A 9,771-nucleotide genomic window follows, 5' to 3' on the forward strand; every position below is an offset into this window, starting at 1 on the left:
AATAAACTAGATTTACCGTAAAACATGATTAAGGTGCAATTGGGTCTCCAGCTAGACTCAAAAGCAGGCCCATAACAGTTAGAGCCCATCATAGTAGTATAAATAGAGGGAGAGGCACAACACTCTTGGTAACTATTCACTCCCTACTCCTTTGATACTTAACTCTCGAACTGACTTGATCGTCGGAGTGTCTTTGCAGGCACAGCCCCCATCGTGTCCGGATCAGAGTCCAACCGAGAGACCGGAAAAATGAAAAGACTGAAACAAGAAGAAGTGTTTTGCAATGTTCTAGCTTCGTAGGAACAATATTTTTTAAATAATGACTCATTACATGTATTGTTATTGTTAGAGTGATTTTAAACTGCCCTAATTTTATTCTTAAGATTCCAATATTTATATATTACATTAAATATTTTATTGATTCAATTTAATTCAGCTAAATTATTACATATATCAACATAAAAAATTACCAAATTTTAATAATATTTCAAATTCAAAAGTATTTTATTCTAAAAAAAACTTAAATATACATGCAAATTTGGCTTGTAGAGTCAAGAAAAAATAATGTCTTGGTGACTATTTACATCAATATGTGTTTAACCAAGATTTAAATTACACATGTACCACTAATAGTTTTTAGTTATTTTTTCTAAGGACAATTTTTTTTTTCATTGGGTTGGGTCATATATCTAATTAACATGAACAGAAAGCATATAATAAATGAGTATTTATTTTTCTCACTATCTAAGTATATTTTTTAAAATATTTATGTATAACTGTACTAATATTTGTCGAATTTTTCTTATGTATATTGTTATGTATTAGATGTACAATAAAAGAAAGTGTAATATAAGTTCTATTGTCCATGAAGAGACTCAAATATCTTAAAATCACATGGAGAATTAAGTTCTTAAAATTTAGCAACAAATAAATTTGATTAGTAATTTTGTTTTTTTTTTTTTACTTTTGATTAATATTTTTTGTTTATATATATACTTTGAAGAATATAGATAATATTTAAATTTTCAACTCTAATTCTTATTATGCTAAAATTATTTTCTTTTACAGATTTTTATCAATAACACAAAAATACATAAATTTAAATAACAAAAAAAAATATATATAATATTAAGGATGTTTCAATTTTTTACATTATTCTCCAAGGTATATTTATGCACAAGCTTGTACACTGAATTAAAAAATATATATAAAAATATCCTATAAGATAAACTCAATACTTTCTAGTTAGTCTTATAATATCAATTTTAGAGCTAATATTATACACCTTTCCAAAATTTAGGTTATTGGATGTTTATGTCCTAGTATTAACACCCTTCTTTCTATACATAATTTCCTCTCAACACACACGAGCAGTTATACTCAAACAAAAAACCCTAAACAAAAATTCTTAATTTGGTTTTATTTTCAGTTTTAGTAGTTTAAACCAAACAGACCAAAACAAAGCATCAAATATTCTAAAGTTGGTTTTCCTATGTAAAAAGGAAAGAATGTGATGTGATTCCACTAGCACAATTAGAATGATTCTTGACATTCTTAGGAATCATCTTGAGTTGGTTATGAGATAGGCACTTTATCATAGAATTGGATCAAGGTTCTATGAACAAGAACTCACCAAAACTAGTGCCAAAACACAAACTCATATGGAAGTTCCACATATTGTCAAATTGAACCGATTGAAATGAAAGAAAAGGCAAAGGCACTGATTGAACAACACAAAAACTAATTTGCACCGAACAAAAGATAAGAAAACTGAATTAGAAGTGCTGGAAATTAAAAGGCACCGAACCAAAATCAAAATAGAAGAAGAACAGCAGCTGGAAAATGAAAATGCCGAACCAAAAGACAAGGAACTCAAGCTAATACATGAACATAGAAAGAGAAGGAAGGAAGGAGAAGAGAAAGCTCATGAAGATGGAGGAATGGTTGGATGATCATGCCACTAGGAGGATGGAGACTCCAAGATAAGTGTGCAAGCCGCCACTTGAGGTAACCATGGAACCATCAAGATAAGACTAGTGAAGAAGGCACAAAGCTCTCCAATGCTCTCTCAAAAATTGAGTATAGTTTCTTTAGTCTAAATTCAAATCTGAAAAATACAAGGGCAGCACCTTAATTTATAGCCTAGAGGTGCTGAAATGCAAGCTAAATAAATTCAAAAACTCCCCCCAAATTCAAATGAAAGTGGCGCCTAAACTAAATCATGAGGAAGGTGTGATCTCTTCTCTCACTTTGGCACCTCCTTATTTACTCCTACACCTAACTACTAACGCACCCCCCTCCTAAGACTCCTAACTAAAGACTAAAAGATGCTTTAACAATAGAGGTTTCTAATGTTTCCCTCTAAGCACCTTCAACCAAAGAAATTACAAAAAGAGAAAATAAACGTCCCCTAGCTCCTAAAGCTTTGAACATGCTTCTTGTAAGCCTTTGAGGTGGGCTTTGACCTCCATGGTCGTCCTCAACCTCTTCTTGCTCTTGATGATTGGCCTCCATGTCCACTTGAGCTTGATCTCCATCAGAATGAGCAGAACTATTTTCATAAACCTGCATAATCTTACAAATTCTACTAATTAATTTCTTTGCCAAGTTTTAATAATTTGTTTAACATAAAGTTCTGGTCAGTATTCACAACCATAAAGTTCAACACTTCTCTCTACTATATATATATATATATATATATATATATATATATCTTTACACTTTAATTCAAACATAAAATGAAATGCACAGTAAGTGGGTTGCTAACTGCCACTAGGTAGATATGTATACAAAATGACTTTTCATCCTTAAGAAATTACAATTCGATTTGGAGTCAATGAATTGTTAGTGGAAAAGGTAGAGACAAAATTCTAGTCAATTGTCTTTGAACGTACCCTTTTGGGTGTTGCCTCAAGAGCAATTCTCGCCCTTGCTATGACTCCAAATTGTCCAAACTTCTACATGGCAATCTTACTCCAATCCCACCTTACTACAATCCCATCAGATTAGAAAGCTAAGCAGGGAAAAAATTTGAAGATGTGAACTTGCAAGATCATGCAATCCTGTGAGTAAAATATATTGCAATTTTGACAGTAATGTTTCAAACAATGATTGTTATAACTTACCATGCAGGTAAACCATCATTGAATTGAATTGTATAATGAATCTAATTATTTTTCTTATTAAACATGGATTAAACTAGAACTTTTATTCTTTTACAAAATACTCAAATTAGGCCTACTGTTTTCTCAATACTTTTTCATGAAATAGATAACATCACTACAATTTTCCATTATTCCATTATGCTTCTGCAACCCTTCTGTATGGCTTCGCCAGATTGGCCAACTGTAACCATGACCCCGCCACCCCTTCCTTACCTTTTTTCCTATATAAACTTCTATTTACTTAAGCCATCCAAAATACAACAAAAAATTAACAGAGAGAGATACACACCAGAAACTCAAATTACAAACTCACCTTACTTTTTTTATGAGCATGCTTTGAGGAGAGAAAGCAAAGGGACAGGTGTGTTTATCCCCCAGACAACACAACCAAGAAGGAAACAGAGGAAAGGAAGAGCTAGTTCATATGCAAAACACCAAAAGCAAGAAATGTGAGATTATATATACACTGTATTGATGAGAAATAAAAGAAATTAATTCAAATTGATTTATAATTATCCATTTAAATATAGTAGTGTGGTCTTGGGTGATATTTAGGAAACTATGATTTGTATTCCTCCAGTCAGGGTACATATAAGCCAACTATCTTATTCTCTCTTGGGAAAAACATAATCAAATGCAAGCATGATCTAAAAAGGGTCCTAGTTAAAAACAATAATTAATGTTAGAAAGAAAGGGCACAACTAAAAGAGTTGTTTGGGATGTGTTTCATATTGTGTGTGTGAAGAATATTTAAGGTGCATGCGCAAAGACATAATAGCTTGATTTTATTGAGTGCAAACTAAGCATGACAAACCCTAAAGTAAGTGTTGCTCCCCTTGACATCATTCCACTCACCTTTTTCACCTTCCCATCCCAAGGCAAAACCTACCAATATATACATTCTCTACTTCTCCACCACATCTGTCTTCACTTCAACCTCTCAGATCTCTCTATCCTTCTCTCACTCTTTCTCTTCACAGAATTCCAACATTTGAATTCCTCTAATTTTGCTACTCATGTATGTCATTCAACACTAAACCATTCCTTTTTCTTTTTGTTTATTTTGGAAGCCAAGCCATGCATGAATATATGCTACATGTCTGACCTATTGAGCTCCTTCTAAACCTATTGAATTCCCACAAAAAATACACCAAATAAAAACAGAAACACACATCATCATCTCCAAAACTGAAAATTCTCAATGGAGTTCTCAATTCAAAAAAAATTCATATTAAGAAACCCTTACCGATTTCTTAATGTTATTGAAAACTTGACTTTTAATATTTTTTCTTGTTAAACCTGCTACAGGAAGTAATTCTACTCTACCCACTTGGTTGAGACTCCACATACATGACTGGGACACCCTATTTCCTGCCCTGGATCTCTGCTTGAAATTAAAATTTTCACACTCACTTTGGTCATTGATATGGCCCCATATACTTGTTAATCAACAAGATTCTCAAGACAAGAGATGAAAGACAGCTAGGAGGAGATAATTTGAATGCAATAGATCCATACCTCTTTCAGCAACCATCAAGTAACATAAATTCTCATCCTCCCCCTTACTTTGTTCATTCATTGAAATATATTGCTATTGCATTAGTTAACCACAACAAATTTAGGTACTTTTTTTTTTACAAATTATTTATATAATAAGCTAATTACTCACATCAATTTTAGACAGGACCTGAGGTAAACCAAGTTCACTCATGAAAAAACTCTTATTTAGAAAACTAGCTAAAATACTACTACTTAAAAACTCTTATTTAAATTAACAGTCATGTGCTACTACTTAAAATACACAATTCTCTACTCTAGTAAACCCTTGTGTTATGTTTTCTGGTTGGAGATCTGCAACAATCTGTAAGGTTTTTTGTTTGCGATTTATTGGTAAACAAGGGATCCAAGCAAGCATGATGTACGACATTCTTCACCCATGTTATATCAGATTGTCTCACCCTAAATCTCCTTAAGTTTATGCTCATAAAACATTTGTATCACATCAAAATCTCCTACATAATCTTCTTCAGTGAAAAGTCGTGCTCCACAAATTACAAATTGTTAAAGTTAATTTATCAAACCATTAAGACAACAAACCGGAATAAAATTCACCACAACTGAAATATCTAAGACTCAATAATCAACAGAAGAAAACCATACCAATCCAATCCAATCCAATCAAATCAAAGAACACTAGATAAATCGAACTCAGAAAGAATGTGAACAAAACCTGAACAAATCCTTCCACAGAGGCATCGATGGTGGCGATTTTGGAAAAACAAAATGATTTCGTACAACTTCGAGCATTTAGGTTTCGTGATTGTGAGGAGCGTTTAGGGCTTCGAGTTTAGGCAGAGAGAGGTTTGAGCGTTTGAGCGTGAGAGCTTTTAGGGTTTATTTTGCAGACGTTGAAAGATGTTTGTGAGGAGAGGAGTGTTTAGGACTTCGAACAAAATTTTCAAAAATATTTCGGTTACCAAAATTATTTTAAAAAATAATAGGAAATAATGAGGGAAGAAAAACTTGTTTTTATTTTGAAGGATGATTGTAGCGATTGAAAATGACATATTTTGAAAGATAATTGTGGCGGTTAGTCAAATGACGTATTATACTGAAATTTGTGGTGGTTATTAATAACCGTCATATTAAAACCGTCACTTTATACACAATTTTTTGTAGTGAAACATGAGATAAATTTCTTTTTTAAATATTTCGTTGTTGTTGTATTTTTTCTTTAATCCTCTCATGCATTTCCTTAACAAATTCAGCTTTTGTTACTCCTTCCTTAGGCACAAATTCTTGTGGATTAGGAAGTGGCAACAAATGTAAAAGAGTAAAAGAATTAAACCAATATACAACTTCAATTAGAGAAATATTAATAGTTTTATGAACTACCCTATTGTATGCAAATTCAATATGGGAGAGGTACTCATCCCTAGATTTGTGGTTGTCTCTCATGATTACCCTAAGCATAGTAGAAAAAGATATATTTTCAACTTCATTTTAACCATTTGTTTGAGGATGATAAGAAATTGAAAATTTCAACTTAGTTCCAAGTTTTTCCAAAAGAATCCTTAAAAAATGGCCTACAAATTTTGGATCTCTATCTAAAACTATGCTTTGAGATAAACCATGAAGTTACCACTTCTCTAAAGAAGAGCCTAGAGATATTATTAATATCAACCACTTTATGGCGTAAAATGAAATGTGTTATCTTACTAGGACTATCCACAACCATAAAAACAGAATCAAAACCTTTTGTTGTCCTAGGAAGTTCTAATATAAAATCCATGCTTATGTCTTCCCATGGAGCACTTGCAAAAGGTAAAGGAGCATAGAGTTCTTGAGACATTGCCTTAGAGTTAGTATTTAAACAAGAAATGCATTTATGGTAATGTCTTTGAACATCTTTCATCGTGGGTGGCCTAAAGAATTTTCCTTTTAAAAGCTCTAGAGTTTTATCAACTCCAAATTGGCCCATGATTTTTCCTTCATACTTAATTTTTTTTGTGTTCCTTTACAAAACAGGAGGTCTAAAGGTAATTCAAAAAGAAGTAACTTTTCTATTTTGTTTTCAAATTTTTCTTCTTTATAAATGACCTTGTGGAAATGAACACTCTTTTTCCACGCCTCTTTTTTTCTAAGGGCTTTTTCTTGGTTTTCTACTTCCTTTTTTCTTTTTTTCATCTTCTTTTTTTTTTTTTTTTTTCATTTGTACTTGATCCTGAATCACTTGTGAAGGTAATAAGGGATAGAGTACAAACTTCTTTTCCCTATAAGTGAAAGTGATCTCGTTGGTAAAACCATTGTGCATAGTTTTCTTATCAATTTGTCATGGTCTACCCAACAAAATATGACAAACTTTCATGGGAACTACATCACATAAAACTTTGTCTTTATAGTTTCCTCACAGAAAATTTGACTTTCACTTGCTTGTCTACAATTAATTCCCCAACTTCATTTTTCCATTGAAGTTGTAAGGTTTAAGATGAGGTATTAATTGTAGATTTAGCTTATCAACCACCCTAGTGCTACAACAATTGCAGCAAGAGCCACTATCCACAATGAGAAAACAAACATTTTCTAAAACTTTACATCTTGTATGAAAAATGTTCTCTCTTTGTGTCTGTTGGTTCACACTAGATTGATTGTTGAGGGTTCTTCGGAGCATCTTTAATTCCCCCTCATATGGATATGTTCCCTTACTATTTTCTTTTTCTTTCCTTATAACTCTCCTAGGTTGAGGTTGGTAATATTCATTCATTTTAAGGCTTTCCTCACCATATGAATCACTCAACCTAGAGCTAGATGCATGAGAACTTCTTTTTTATTTGTTGTATTCATCATTTTCTTTAACCATTTTCAACTCTTCTTGTAACAAATCAAATTAAGTGTCCCTTTCTTTGAGTTGGGCCTCATGTTGCATTTGTCTATATGAAAGTGATTGAGAAGCTAGTTGTTTCAAAAGAGATTTAATAGATTCTTTATCATTTTCACTAGAATAACAAAAATGAGAAGACATGGTTAAAGTTATGTGTTATAAGCAATTTACCACAAAAAAGATAAGTGGAGTAATGCAAGTAGATTCCTAGGAAAGGGAGGTGGATCACTTGGATCACTTAAATACTAAGTCTTTCCTAGCCAGATTTTATCCTTCAAGACTTTCACAAACCTCTCTAAGTAATTCACTTAGATCACAATTAAGAATGTAAACATATCTAGAAAATAATGCAAAGCAATAAAACACTTAATAGAAAATGCTATCTAGAAAAGCTTGTAAACTATGTGTTTCCTAAGGTGAGGCTTCTTGGTACTTTGAACCTTGAAGACACACTCACTGTCTAATGCGCAATTAATCCACTAATTATTCAAGGTTTTACAAATTACAACTCAAAGGAAATACAAAGAAAATTGACTTTACAAAAATTTAGAAATTCATATTCTATGCAATCCTTCTTTTCTTTTTCACACTCCTTCTTTGTGTAAGTGTTTAAGCTCACTTGTTGTTGTCCTCTTGCTCAACCTCTCAAGGATATTCAACTTTAAGAATTCAAATTAGCACATACTAAGTGATAAAGCTCTCACCAAAGATGTTAGCTCTAAACTTAACAATGCACCTTTAAATTACTTATCCACCAAGAAATGAGGTCAACAAAAGTTAAAGCAATAAAAATCAATTTGAAATTGGAATACAGCAAAAGGAGTTGATATATGACAACTTGAAGGAGTAATTGAACCAAAATCGACAAGCAAACAAAATAAGGTACACAACAAAAGGCTAGCACACAAATTGAACCTAATGAATGGCACTGTAATTGGATTAGTAAAACCAAAACAGTACTGCTGCAATTTTGAGGTATCAAATGCGTGACTTAAAAAATTTACGCTGACCTGGATCTCTGAAATTTGAATTTGAATTTGAATTTTAAACCACAGACAACTCAAGATCTTAACTAACTTTTGACGTTGGAATCATGCTAAGAGAGTGCATCATTTAATTATGATAAACTTTTCAAATCTGATTCTATTTCACCGTTTATTTCGCGCCAGAATTGCATACTGTTTGAATTTGATTTATCATTTCTTTTCTATTTAGAATTTTGCTTCACTTTTTTTTTTTGCACTTTTCTTCTAACACCTCAATCTGTTTAGATCCAGAATTTCATAACTTTTCTCCAACGAATTTTAATTTCATAACAAAAACAGCCAACACAGAATATAGAAACCTTAATCTAGAAATTAAAACAGTTTTAAGAAACTTCAAAAACACAGTAGAATTGATGTATAGGAACTTGTGTGGATCTAGCACACAAGTATGAACTCATATCTCAAAATTAAAATGCACCAAAGACTAAACAAAACAGATTAGAAACTGCACTCAAAATTAAAATCAATGAACCAAAATTATCAAGAAAAGCATTTCATAGAAGTGATGACAATTTTGGATAAAAACATATATGGAATCAAAACTCAAAATGACTCAAACACAAACAATATAAACCGATTAAAATTGCAAGAAAGACTCAAATCTAGCAAAATTAAAACAGCAACACCAAAACTCAAAGGAATCCTACACAAAATTGAAATTAGAAGCTTAAGAACAATTTAAACACATTGCACTGAATGGATTTATCCAAGCAGCATCTAAATCAAAATTAAAATGCAAAAACAGCAAGACATTCAAGGATACAAGATGAACAACACGGAATCATGAAGAACAACACAAAACTAAAATGAAAAGAAGAAGGCACATTTAGCTCTTGAAGAACCTAGGCTCATGATACCAAATGATGGAAGAGCGCCTTCATCCGTTTAGCTTTTCTTTGGTGGATTGGTGGAAGCTTCATGGATTGTAGCGGACAAGGAGCTCACTTAGAACTTGTGGATTCCTTGAGGGTGAAGGATAGGTATGGAGAGTGATAGGTGAGGCCTAATCACTCGGTCTAGTGGAAAATTGAAGATCAAACATCTATCCTAGGGAGGGTAGGAGACAAAAGTGTAATTGGCACAAATTTGGCAACAATTCATTCATTGATTAATCTTACAAAATAAGAGTCAAGCACCTCAATTTATAGGAGAGTGGGTTGAACATTTTGGAGTCAAAAGT

Source organism: Phaseolus vulgaris, chromosome 2 (genome assembly GCF_000499845.2).
Source record: "Phaseolus vulgaris cultivar G19833 chromosome 2, P. vulgaris v2.0, whole genome shotgun sequence".
In the NCBI taxonomy this organism is placed as follows: Eukaryota; Viridiplantae; Streptophyta; class Magnoliopsida; order Fabales; family Fabaceae; genus Phaseolus; species Phaseolus vulgaris.